Genomic DNA, 13,924 nt, shown 5'->3' on the forward strand with positions numbered 1-13,924 from the left:
TATGAGTTATCTCACTAATAATGTCTTCATCAGTCGGAATTTCTGTAGTATGTACGTCGTCATCGGCTATTGCATAGTCATCTATTGAATATTCTTGAAAGGCTGATTTTTGTATCGAGTTCAGAGTTTGAATCTATTCTTCGAGTGGTATATCCTCTTCATCATAGTAATCTTCCGTGGAAATACTGTGTGGATGAGACCGGACTTTTTAAAACTGTTTCGAATTGTAGTTTGTTTTAAGTTATCCAAGCTCGTTTTTTCATAAATCTGATAGCGTCTAAAATCGTCATTTGGAATTTTTTTTTCGTCCATGTTGTCAATAATTTTTAAAAGCATTAACCGCTTGTAATGAACTTTAAAACTGCGAATAACCCCCTGATCCATCGGGGGGTTTCTAGTTTCTGTGATACTAGGCGGTAAAAACACAAGGTTTATATTTTTAAAGTTGTGCAGTGACGGATGAGCGGGGAAATTATCAATCAATAATAAAATTTTCTGTTATTTTTTTGTAATTCCTAATCACATTTATGAATTTCTTGTTCGAAAATCATTGAAATCATTCATGCTTTAGAATCAGACACGTAATCAACGGGAAGTTTTTTTACATTCTTAAAACATCTTGGATTTCTTGATTACCCTATTTCTAAAAGTTTACATTTTTCTGTTCCAGTCGAATTTGAGCATAACAAAATCATTAGCCTAACCTAATACACTTTTAACCTTTCTATTTAAAAGTTTTGTCGTTTAATTTATAAAATAAGCCCGTTTCATCAGCATTAAATATATCCTCTTCTTTATAACCCTATTTAATAAGCAGTCAATTATCACTCACCCAATTCCTCACAATTGAACTGTTTACGCTGCTAGCTTCCCCATTAATTTTTGAAAAAAAACCAGAAAAAAACAATCAATATCTGTTTTAAAACGGTCTAACCATCCGTTGCTACAAACGAAATCTCAGTAGCCGAGATTTTTAGCGAATTTTTCAGACTGTATTTTTTAAAACTGGACCACTGTTAGGTACATTTTCACTTCTTTTGACTTTAAACCACAATAAAAGGGCGTTATCTAAGGCGTCTGTAACATAGCCTGAGTTTTTTTGCTTGCGTGTGATTTTTTTCAAAAGCAGTCGTAAGTTTTTAGCGACTCTTCCATACTGTTGAAACTGTGGATGGAGAAAGTCCATGTTTTTGCAAACATCTGAATTTGAGAGGCCTTGTTCTAGTTCTTGAATATTTTGGATTTTATCATTTACGGACAGTTGTTTCCTTTGGACGCCCGACATCGTTCATTACAAATGAACCAGAGTTAATAGAATACACAATTTAAATATACATTGTACAGTTTTTTTTTTGGCAAGAAACACTAAAATGAAAACGCATTCACTGACGCGACTAGTGTTATTGTACTGTATTTGGCTAATGGGTATCCGATCGATCACTTTAACGCAATATTAATTGTTTTAACTGATTTTATTTTTAAACTGAAAATTATGACTACTGAATTTACCACTGGTGGTAGGACAGGTAAAATTTATCTTTTACCTAGAACCTCTTCACGCTTTCCCGTAAATCGTTTAAAATGTGCTATAGAGTTCGATGAACCTGTTTGGGCGGTTTTGAAGGATTATTGTTTGGTCCCAGTCTTTCCTGGAATTTTTCAAACAGGAAAAAACCCGAGTAATTAAAATAACTACCAACTTTTGTAATACCGCAATGGAACTTGTACTGAACGTGCTTGAATTGTACGTACTGTACAACGTCCTGTTACAAACCTTTTGTACACACCTCAGGCCTGACCTGAACAAGCCTAAGATAAAATGTCACAATCTTTTCATATAAACTGTAAATGTATATTTCGTAAGTGAAGAAATGGAATTTCCCTTGCGTTGAGATTATTTGATTATTTAAGTTTTTTTTTAAAATTACAGTACTTAAAAAAATGAAAATCCTCGTAATAACCAAGTTTATGATGCGTTGATACCTCGCTAAAAGCAAGTTAATTTATCATTAATAAGATAGAAAACCAAACAAATCCTGGAATTTGCTTACAAACAAGCTCGTTATTCGCCAGTTTCACTGTAGTTAAAACATAATAAAGTTAAAATTGATGAATCAGTTGTTGAAATTAAATCATTTATAAAGAAAATTTGCAAAAAAAAACATATATGATGTTTGGAAACAATTCACTTAGAGAAATTGTTTTATTTTTATAGAGCACTAGGATATAAAAATGAAATAATAATTGCTATATACAGAATATTGGTGAGTTCATGAATTGTCAGATCAATGATATTTGTTTGAAAAATGCCATTGATTAGCTAAAAGGGAAGCTCTAAAGATTCTGCATTGGCTGAAATGAGATGGGATGGATGATAGGATATTTGGTTTCAGAGGGGAGGAATATTTTATCAATAATAGATAAAATATTCCTAATAGTTATTCCTAATATAATAATAGATATAATATTCCTAATAGATAAATAAAGAATATTCAGTATAATAGAAATATTTTTTTAAATTAATTTAGTTGATCATACTCTATGTTCCTAAATTCAGCTATTGATGTCAAAATTATAAACAGCATTTGATCAATGTAAAATAGAAAGTTAGGATGTTTTCTGAATATTAACAGTAGACTGTGGACTTACATCTGTCATCTGTTTATTTATTTAATATAAGTATGTCATCATACTTATATGATCAGACTGCAAAATGAAATGATCTGGTAAAAATGAAATGGTACATATTGTAGTGAAAATTTTTAACCTATCTTTAATACTCATCTTTTCTAAGATCATAAAAAAAAATTATAAAGATAAAACTTATTAAATTGTTTTAATTGAAATCAGTTTTCTCTTCGCCCTTAGAGATAAGAAAAGTACTGAGATGATCTCTTAAAATTTTGGATTGAGTCAGTACAGCGCAACTAGCTGCTTTACTTCTTGACCTGAAAAAAAGAATTTGAAGTGGTTGACTATAAATGTTGTTAGACTAATTATGTTGACTGAGATAAGAAGTAATTGCTTTTGAATGGTTGAATGAATGCTTGTTTTGAATTGGGAGAATATCTTTTATTGAATTTACCATTCCACAAAGTAAGAAATGTCATCCGCTCATTGGCTATAGCAGTCTCTATATTTGTTTATGAAAGGCCAAGGAATTGACATAGGTTATACATTGATATAACCAATTTGAAATTTTAAAATGAAGGAAAGTATTTGTAATTCTTTATTGAGTTGTCCGATATATTCTGATATCAGAAAAATTTACTAATTGAAATACAGTTTGATCATCACACATGAAATTGACAAAGGATGTTACTACTTTCAAATTAACTTTGAAAACCGTAATAATTTGTATAATTATTTTTTGAAGTGTAAAAGTAAATGATATGTAATCCAGCATGATACTTTGTCACTCTTTCTCCTGTGTATCCCATAAAACTGCATGATATTTGTAACTTGAAATATATGTCACATGAATATAAGAAGCATTATGTCCTTTAAGGATTAAAATTTGGGTTCTGTTTTTGTGTTTCTCTGCTACTTTTTTTCTGTTATCTGTGTAGCAGTGTGGGATACTTTTTTAGGAAAAATTATTTACTATCAAATGATAAAATAAAGATTAAAAATAATAAAATATTTTTGAGTGCTCATACAAATTTAAGATTAATCTGGCATTATTTGTAAGATTTGTTATTTGAGATTTAATAAAAGATTTTTCTTTTAATATAATGAAACAAAACTTAAAGATTTTATATCCAGTTTGAGGAACTTGCATTAATTTTACAATGAGGGATTGATGAGTAATTTTACAATATTGAGCACAACTCGGGAACAACAACAATCTGTCCATTATTTAGAGGCATCTGCTATTCAGAAAAATGTGAATATATTATTCTGTTCGGTTATTGTACAGAAAAAAAATTTGAATAGAACAGAATTATGTATTTATTTCATGTAAATAAAATTAAAAAAAAAAATAGTTGCTAATTAATACAACTGTAAATTCAAGTTTTTTTAATTGTTTTTCTGAAAATAAATCACTGTCTTCATAAGTTCATATTTGAATAGAAGAAAGAAAATACTGTACTGCTAATCAACCAATAAAATAAGAGAATAAAATTAACTACTAGTAGAGAATTTCCTTCTACTCAGACACCAAATTCTCATCTACAGCACCATCTTCACAAACATTTGTATATGAAACATTATGTCTAATTCAGAATTTATCTAACCTAGCCCCTGATGATTTAAACTCATCATAACTGAGTTCTTTAACAATTTCTAGGACTTTATCATGTATAAAAGTTTCAGAAATCGAAAATGTTATTAGCAAGACCCCTACAAAATTACTCATAAATCAAATTGTCAACAGCAAGACATGATGTTTTAGGAAATGCACATTTGCTTAACCGACTGACATTTTCAGTCCATGACTTTAGGACATTAAGTTTGCTTTTGAAGATATTGCTTATCTGAGTTTTCCCAACATCAAAAGGTTTTACCATCATGCACATTGAGTTTTTCTTTTTCATAGACATTTATAACTGCTACTTTTTCTTTTAATGTCAAGCATTTACAATTTTGAGATATTTTAAGTTGCGGTAACAATTGTTATAAAATACACAGAACTGAATGTCAGAAAACATATGTATAGAAAATGTACATTTTCTTGTAGTACTACAAGAAAAAATACAGTACTATAACGTAACAAAAAAATTATGTGTGTTCAATGTACAGTATACGTTTGCACAGTAACTGATGACGAATCACACTGAATGATGAATTATTGATTGAAATCATAGCATCAACGTCTAGGCGGGAAGTGATGCAATTCACAAGAGATAAACAAATAAGACATACTTAGTATAAAATAAAACAAGGAAAATTACAATTTTTATTCCTGCTGTCCTTTTTCCAGAACGGATTAAACAGTTTTTACGTTTGTTATTTAGAAGGTCCGTTATTGAGTTTCATCCATTAATACCACTATAAAACTGATGGGGAATCTAAAAGTAACCAGTATTAAGAGGAGTCCATTATTGAGAAGTGTCCATTAAGGGAAGTTTCACTGTGCTATTCTTTGTAAGGTATTAAATAAAGTTAACATTGAATATTTCTGCTGATTGAATGATTCTGCTGTAAATTATTACTCAGATAGTTGGAACTAATTTTTCTTAGTAAGCTTGTTGTTATTACCCATTATTACCCAATTATTCATGATAAGGTAATTATTATTGTTATAAAGATTATTATATTATTTAGTTCAGTCAGTTAATTATTTGAAATTTAAGTTGTAGAATTGATATTCAAAAAGATTTAATTATTAAAATTTTTTAAGTTAAAATGATATTGTTAAATTGCGATGAATTAGAATTTTACAATTCTTAAAAAATAGCTGTTGAAAGATTGTTTTTCAATATAATAATTATTCTAAGTGGTAAGCTGCTCTTCTGAAACATCATAGCTAAAATATTGTGAACTAAAGATAACAGTAAATTAATTTATTGCCAGGCGTATCTCATTTAAGTCATAGGTCATTCTTATTTACAAAGTTCAAGTGCGATTAAGACCAAAACAAACTAATTTTTTATTTATTTATTTTTTATTTAATTTTCTGATAATTTCCATAAATATAATAATGCGCAATTTTATGAAATTAAGTTAATCACGTTACGTGATTGTTATTTATGTTCAGCAGTTATTCTTAACTTTTTCTCAGTTAAATAATTTATTTTTTTACAAGTTTCTATTTTTTAATTTCCTTTGCCTATATTGCTTATTAATTCATCAAACTATGAAAACTATAGTTGTAGAACTATACCTGCTTCAGTTACTTGTACTAGATTCTCTATTCTACTCTTTCTTGTGGCTATGGCGGAATTAAAGCAATCGAGATACAAGAGGAACCAATAACAAAAATTGTTTTTCTTTTGTTTTGAATATTCAGAGTTCTTACAGTGTACAGAGAAGTGATGTGAAGTTCAGGTTTAATAGTAAATTGAATTTTCGTGATCTTGGGGTGTTAAAGTATATTCGTCTGTGCAAAAAGGTTTACGGGGAACCAGTTGGCTCCTTATTTTTTTGAGAAATCTGGTACTGGATGCTTGTAATCGCTGAAAATGTCTAAAATATTAATTTGTAAAAGTTAATCATGCCATCAGTAGTTACAATTATTTATTTGACCTCACAATTAGACAACTAAATAAAATGAAACCAATTCATCAAAACAGCTTTAAACTTTTTTTTTTTTTTTTTTTTTTTGTTTGATTTTTGGTTAAAGTTTAATGGTACTTTTTTAAATTTCTGTTTAACCTCCGACTACCCAAATTTAAAACTGTGTTTTATCTGTTTTGTAGTATTGTAATTCAGCATAAGACTTTGATGACAAAAGGCAAATTTAAATTGCCATAGAAGATATCTTTTAAAATATCAAATGTTTCGTGAATTTTTCTCTCAACGAAAATCTTTAAAATCTTCAATACGTTTTTTCTACATGTCCATGGTTATCTTAAAAACAATTTCAAATGATAAAATCTGTTTACTATCTTGAACGTTTTACTATTTCATCTTTGTATGTAGATCAGAATTCCGTGTGTTTGAGTGTGTAAATGTTCTCTTAAAACTTGAGAACATCTAGGCCAACCTGAATGATTGTTTTACCTTCGTGTTTATTGAATTTTAGACTTGGGAAGTTTAAGGAAAGAAAGTTTTAACCGTGAAATAACCCATCACTAGCTTAGAAGTGTTTTAAATCAAGACCATTTTATTAGGCATCTTTACTTTTAGTTGTGAGATATTTTGCGTTTCCGACTAAATCGAATTCTGTTACAGAGAGCCTCTTGGTTCGATTGATACTACTTGTAAGATAAATTTTCTTTTGGTTTATATTTATCCGAATTGTACAATCCGTTATTTATAAGAAATTTGTGAGCTTTAATAAAAATTTCGGTTGTTCATATTTTGTGTTTCTATTTTCGTACTTTATATATAGTTATAATTTTTTTATGTTAAAAACATGTTTTAAATTCTTATTATCTTTACTTTTTCTTCAAAACTGAAGTGATATTCATTGCCCCAATTTCCATTCTCTGTCATACTTGCCCATATCTCGATTCCGTAATTCTTTTCTGTTTCAGTGATAAATTGTATAATTAGTAATTCCTTTACTAACGAAGCTAACCAAATGAAACTATTTTAACCAGAACCATTATAATTTACACGATTAAAACGTTTTCTGTGCATGTAATGTCTATTTATATATGCCGCGGAATTGTCAAAGCATGAAAATTTACTAAATTATGTGTTCATTTAATTCCGTTACTAGTATTTCTTTATAGTGAAAAATTGATTTATTTTTGGTTTGTTATACTTACTGTTAATTAGTAATCTCTGATAATATTTAATTACATCAGGTGAGGTATTATCTACCGTGAATCTTTGCATAGTAACACAATAATTATTTAAAGAAAAAAAATGGACCTAATATCCATGTAATGTGATACACATATATAGAATTATTCCCACTGCCCCAACCGATTCTGTATATTATATAATGTATATTGGATTTGAGAGGTTTAAGATGACATATCTCGGTTTTTGATGATTGTATTAACGGTGCTACATATCTTGTGCAGAAACTCACATTACCTGCCTACAGAAGACCAAAAGACCATATAACATCATTAAAGTGACGCATACATGTAGAATATCAGGATTCCCGATTCCCATCCTGATAAATTATTCTTTAACATATGATCCTACCTACTCACCGGACGCGAAAAAAAATCATTTGTCAATTTTCAGGCCGATATTTTTTGTCTAAAAACGTTTTATAAAACATCTTGGTACCACCGTAAAAAGCAGCTGTGTCGATTGCAACACAGTGTATTTCAATCCGATTAATAGGAAATAAACTATGCGCGAACAAATATGAAAAAAATACGGGTCGAATAAATAATCTCCTTTTTAAAGCCTGTTAAAAATACAGAATGTTCGAGATAACAAATTATTTTTTTTTATACAGTTTTTAAGCAGGCTTCCTAACTAATGATTAACGAAAGCTGTTTTTTACTTCATCTCTGGCAGAAAACCAATCGGTTATGTCCTTAAAATTATGCGTATTTAATAATAGTTTCTTTGTATTGATGATAAAGCGAAGAAGATTTTATTATTATTATTATATTATTTATTTATTACTATTAAATACCTATTTATCCACACTTTTTTCCGTAAAATACTTCGTTTTTGAACTCCCCGTTTTTCTGACATCCGAATGTATTTATGTATTATTCAGTAGGTCCGTCTCCGTGTTTATACGTATCGATGTTCACGCAAAAATCGGGAATCACTTGGTTGATTAGGATGATTATTTTACCATTGCGTTAATTGAGATTTGAGGAATATTTGAAGATTAAATTTATCTTGATAACTTCTTAATTGGGTGTTCATGATCAATGTACTTTAAAGATTTCCAAGTATGAGCAGGAGTTAACAGCATCATTTTTCATCTAACATTTTATACCGCTAACAAAAGCATCTTATATGGTTAACTCCGCAGTCTCATAAATCAATTTTTGAAATAGATTGAACTTTATTTTAGTGTTTTATTTTTCAAAACAGGGTAAACCATTTTCAAGGTATTAGACATTTTATAGAAATTTTGATTCACTTTCGTTTTTTTAGGTAGATGGTGAAGTAATTTTTAAAAGCGAGAACTATATACATACTGTTTGCATAATTAAACATTTTTTTTTAAATTGGTAAAAATTCAGTTTGCGTTTCATTTAAAACTGAAGAAAAAGCCTAATTTCTCTCGTTAGAAAGCTTTAGAAAACTTAAATCAAACAAATAAAATTATATTTTTTTGGTCTATAGTTAAACGAATGTCATCAGTAGCCTTTAATAAGAAGTTGTAGTGTTATATGAAGGAAAATATCAGACTGATATGGGAAGAAACATTTTGTCATTTAAGTAATTACTCAGCTGTCGATGCGCTCCTGTTTATACAGCGCATAAAAATTAATAATAAATTATATAATACAGTAGTTCTCTTTCCCTTTAAAGGCGTTTTTACACCGTGTATCCAACGTTGGTCTCAAATTTGCTTCCAACGTTTACCTCAAACATTGGCTTCAACGTCAGTCTGGTCAGATCAGGCATCCAACGTTGGATCCGATGTTGATCTCAAATTTACTTTTCAAACGTTTGCTATTCTACGCCCTTTCCCACTACGTATCCAACGTAGCAACTGCAAGTGGTTTTTTCGTGTGCAGTTGTCTTCACGATGAATGAAAATAAAATTGATGTAGTTGCTACAGCCACCACTGATTTTTCTTCAATCTCATATTTGTCGAGGAAGAAAAAGAGTTGCAGGTGGTGTTGTAGTCGAGAAAAATAAGGAATTTTATTAAAACACAGCCAAAAAGTAAGTTAGCCGATCAGTTTTGCTGAAGAACCATTCATCAATCAAACGTAACTAATGCTCTAAAACGTATATCCAACATTGAACTCATGGTGTGGCTGAGTTACGAGAGATAAGGCTAACATTGGAAGATCCCTTTTGTTCTAGACAAAAATCCAACAACTAAGAATGTATCTTGCGTTCGACGTTGGACACCAGACATTCTACACTGTATTCGTTTCAAGACCGTATAATTTGTTCGAGGTTCATGCTTCCAATGTTGGAAACCATTGAACATATCGTGTGGCACCGGTTTTATGGAAATAATCTATACAAATAAAAACAAATCACCAGTTTTTATGGTTGCCAAGTAGATAGTCAAGACGCTTTATTTAAAATAAAATACTGATTGTTGCTGAAAGTGGCTGTAAAAAGGGAAAGAGAGGAGAAATTTTTTGTGCTGATCGAAGGGACTTAAGGTAGTAAGGAATCAAGTCAATTGTTAGAAGAGGCTTACTTGCTTGGAACATGTGAAATAATAATTAATTTGTCGACAAAAATAAACTCAATTTATATAACTTAATTATAAGACAACTGAATCTACATAACTGGTCGCTTAAGTGACTGGCTTATCACCCATAACAACATTGCTGTATATGTTCCTTTAAAGGCTAAACGTATCTACAACTGCGAATGTCTTTGGAAAGGCAAACTATTGTATCACTCTTTCCTTCTATAACAATAGAACTGAATTGTTACCTACTGGCAGCTTGTGGTAGTTCTTGAAATGAAGATAATTTTTTAAACTAATTTCTTTGTTTCTTCAGCGTAGTGCCCCTCCTTCAAGATAAAAACATTTAAGACAGCCTACGTTACCTCCAGATCGAAGACCTGTTACAACCCAAAAGTTGGTTGGATCTTTGAAGCTACGGAAGGGAGCAAACATATATTACATTTAAATGCAATACTATTCCTCCTTTCGACTAAGTCAGGTAAAAAATTGATAAAATGTTTGTTACAAATCTTGCTTGCCATTTTTTTTAAATACAAGTAGTACAAATGTTTTTAATAAATTATAAAGACTAAGTTATAATAAACGGTTATTAGAATAATGTCAACCAGATAATCTATGAGAAAGCCTTTTTAAAAAAGAAACAAATTTAAAATAAGATGTCCATTTCGATTGTTGAATAACCAGTTTTAGAAGCTATAGAGAAATTAGCAAAATTAAGCTCCACAAATAATATAATAATAACTAGGATCGATCCTATACACGCATCACGCAAAAACTGCTGGACAGATTTTAATAAAACTTTGTAGATTTATACCTTAGAGATTTGGTCATTATCTCCAATTAAAATTATTTCAATATTCTTAATGGGGAGTTATGACATTAAAGATATCCATTAAAGAAAATAAATTTAACTCTTTTAATTCATTATATCTCTGTTATCATGGTAACACAAAACTATCTTTGAGCTCAGATTTATATATACTTATAAATATTTTATTATATGATTTTTATAAAATTATTATTACAATTAGCTTAAATCAGTACATTTGGTAAACTTTTATGGATTTTGATTATTTTGGCTGTTGATACTGGATTGTCAAAAGTTAAAAAAAATGCCTTCAATAAAGAAAAGTAACCTTTCTTATTATTTAAAGTTTTTTAAGATGAGAATACATCGGTCCTCTGAAACAGCTGAAGTGCGTGATTCTCGGTTAGCTACTGACCGAGAGCGCTACGTTCAGAGTCGAGCTGCAATAAATTGGTAACAAAAATTGCTGTTCCTCACGAGTTCACACTGATGTCATTGTAGACCTATTATGGCAGATACAGTTGCTTTAGCTATAATGTACAGATTAAGCACGCCTATCATGGACATATTGGCACCGTGACAGAAGTGTGTTCGTATTGTCATTCTCGGAAATGGAAAAGGAGAACCAAAAAGGATATGTTATGCGTCAGGAAAGGTTCATTTACCTCCAGTTCAATAACCACCGAAGGTACTAGAAGCACTGTTGAATGGAGACCATTCTATATCCAAATAATTTCTTAACATTATAGAAGTTTACCACAGCGCCTTTTAAATGACTTCGTTTAGAGGTTTTACCAGTATTATTCTCACAATCATGAGGATAATAAACACAATGGAGGTCTCAGGGGGCTTTTCATTCAGACTCCTTGTTTCCAGCTAGAAGGAAAGGGTGAGCAAAGTGAGCCCTGACCGGCTAGTACAAAAATACAATAAGACAAAAGACACAATAAATTAATTATATTTTACTTACTTGTACGAAGTAAAGGAAGTATTGTGTTGGCGAAAAATTTCGGTTTTCAGATTTCAACTGAAATCTCCATTTTGACCATCCCTGAATCCATTTTGACTAGTTTCAGTGTGACGTCTGTACGTATGTACTTATGTGCATATGTATCTCGCATAACTCAAAAACGATTAGCCGTAGGATGTTGAAATTTTGGAGTTAGGACTGTTGTAACATCTAGTTGTGCACCTCCTCTTTTGATTGCAATCGACTGAACCAAAAAAGTCCAAAATCAAAAAAAAAGTTGGATTTTGGACTTCTTAAGTGCAGTAATAAGCACTCATTGAGAGCTTTTCAACGAAATGTCACAAGCGGTACTTACTTTGGTTCCAGAATTATAACCAAATAAAATTTAATTAATGAAATATTTGGATCATATAAGGGGAAGGCACATCGGTTCGAATCAGACTTCACTCCTTTTTTTTAACTTAAATATATAGATTTATTAATATTATAATAATGTTATTATAATGTTAATATAATATAATAATTATAATATAATTATTATTTATAAATTTATTTTATAAATTAATATAATATAATTATAATGTTAATAACATTATTATTAACCCGTGATTGTAAAAAAGTTTACAACAAATTATTCAATAATACAATAAAGAATTAAAAAATATGAAATAAAATCCGAGGTTTATAGTGAAATAAAATTTTATGAACTTTTAAAAATGTGTAGATGTAATTTAATAGGCGTACAAGGAAGTCATGTGGTGTCCACATCAGATTTTTTAAATATAGAAACACACATACGTGTGTGTGTATATATGTGTGCATATATATATATATATAAAATGTAATTCTTTTGATACTATTGATGATTATTTATCAACTGAAATTCTCTTCTCGTTCTAGATATTTGCTTTATGTGAACAGTTTTAAAGGCTCTTTCAGTTTTGTAAGCAGCGAAAGCTCCTATTTTCATAGATTAGATAAAAAGTTCTATTACCGTATTAGCCATTTACAACATACTCAATAATTAATTACTTTATTAGTGATAATAATGAAGAATAGATTATTAACAAAATATTGAAAAATTGAAAATATTGAATAGTTCATAGTTCAATTGTAAAACATTGAAATTTACTTTAATAATCAAGTGCCGCTTTATAATTATTGATATATTAAATTAAGTTTTGTTTCAAAATGACATTTAGTTGGACTTGATGAAACTAAATCAAGTACGAGTTTAAAATTTAAACTGTAAAGCTAATAAAACTAGTTATTAAATATGCCTTTATGATCAATTCATATCCTGTTGATGGTGAGTTTAATATCATCACTTAACGCTTAATTTATCTGCTCTTACTGCTGCACAACCTAGGCTTGCATTAAATTCTGGATGCTAAACAGAAAAAAAAGAAGGCTTACATTAAGTTACAACGGTTGATTTTAATCCCAATAGTTGTTTTGATTTTAAGTGAACGTATTACTTCTTGCATATTTCAGCTATTAAGGGTAAATTACGACTACTAACTAAGGACCAGACCAACTAACTACTACCAGTTTTAGATCGGAGAAGACAAACTTTCAAATAAATTAGGGTTGCACGTTTTTATAAACTAGTACAGTGCTGGAATAAAATTATCGTTAAATTAATTTTTTAATGTAACTTATGCAGCTTGTCAACTTAATATTAAATTACTACTTTCATTTAACTGGGATCATAATAGAATTTCATTCAAATATAAAATCTAAAGAATAGTTTTCATGGAATAAAATTACTTGTAACAGAAAAAGTATTATACGGATGCAAACAGTGTTTAATTTAGCACTTGAAAACATCCAAATTGAAACAAAGAGTAAGATTGTATAAAATAAAGAATAATAATTTATCAATGTAATCTATTATTGGAAAAAATTATTACTGATTTTCGTTTGCAAATATTAATATAAAATTCCAAAGGAAATAATATATTTCTTTAACGTCTAGAATAGTGACATACATTAAGCTCAAATTGTTAAATACATTTTTATTAAATTAAATTCTTCATTGCGTAAAATGATGTTGCTAATGGTCTATTCTTTTTGAAATATTTGTGAACGGAAAGCAATAACTCCTACCATACTTACTAAATATCTTATGTTCATTAAACGATGATGTACAAAATATATTTTCAATTAATACTCCACAATTTGTTAGAAGTTACTGTTGGACAACAAACAGACAGGATTTAAATT

The sequence above is a fragment of the Lycorma delicatula genome, chromosome 2, assembly GCF_047948215.1.
Source record: "Lycorma delicatula isolate Av1 chromosome 2, ASM4794821v1, whole genome shotgun sequence".
NCBI classification, from domain to species: domain Eukaryota; kingdom Metazoa; phylum Arthropoda; class Insecta; order Hemiptera; family Fulgoridae; genus Lycorma; species Lycorma delicatula.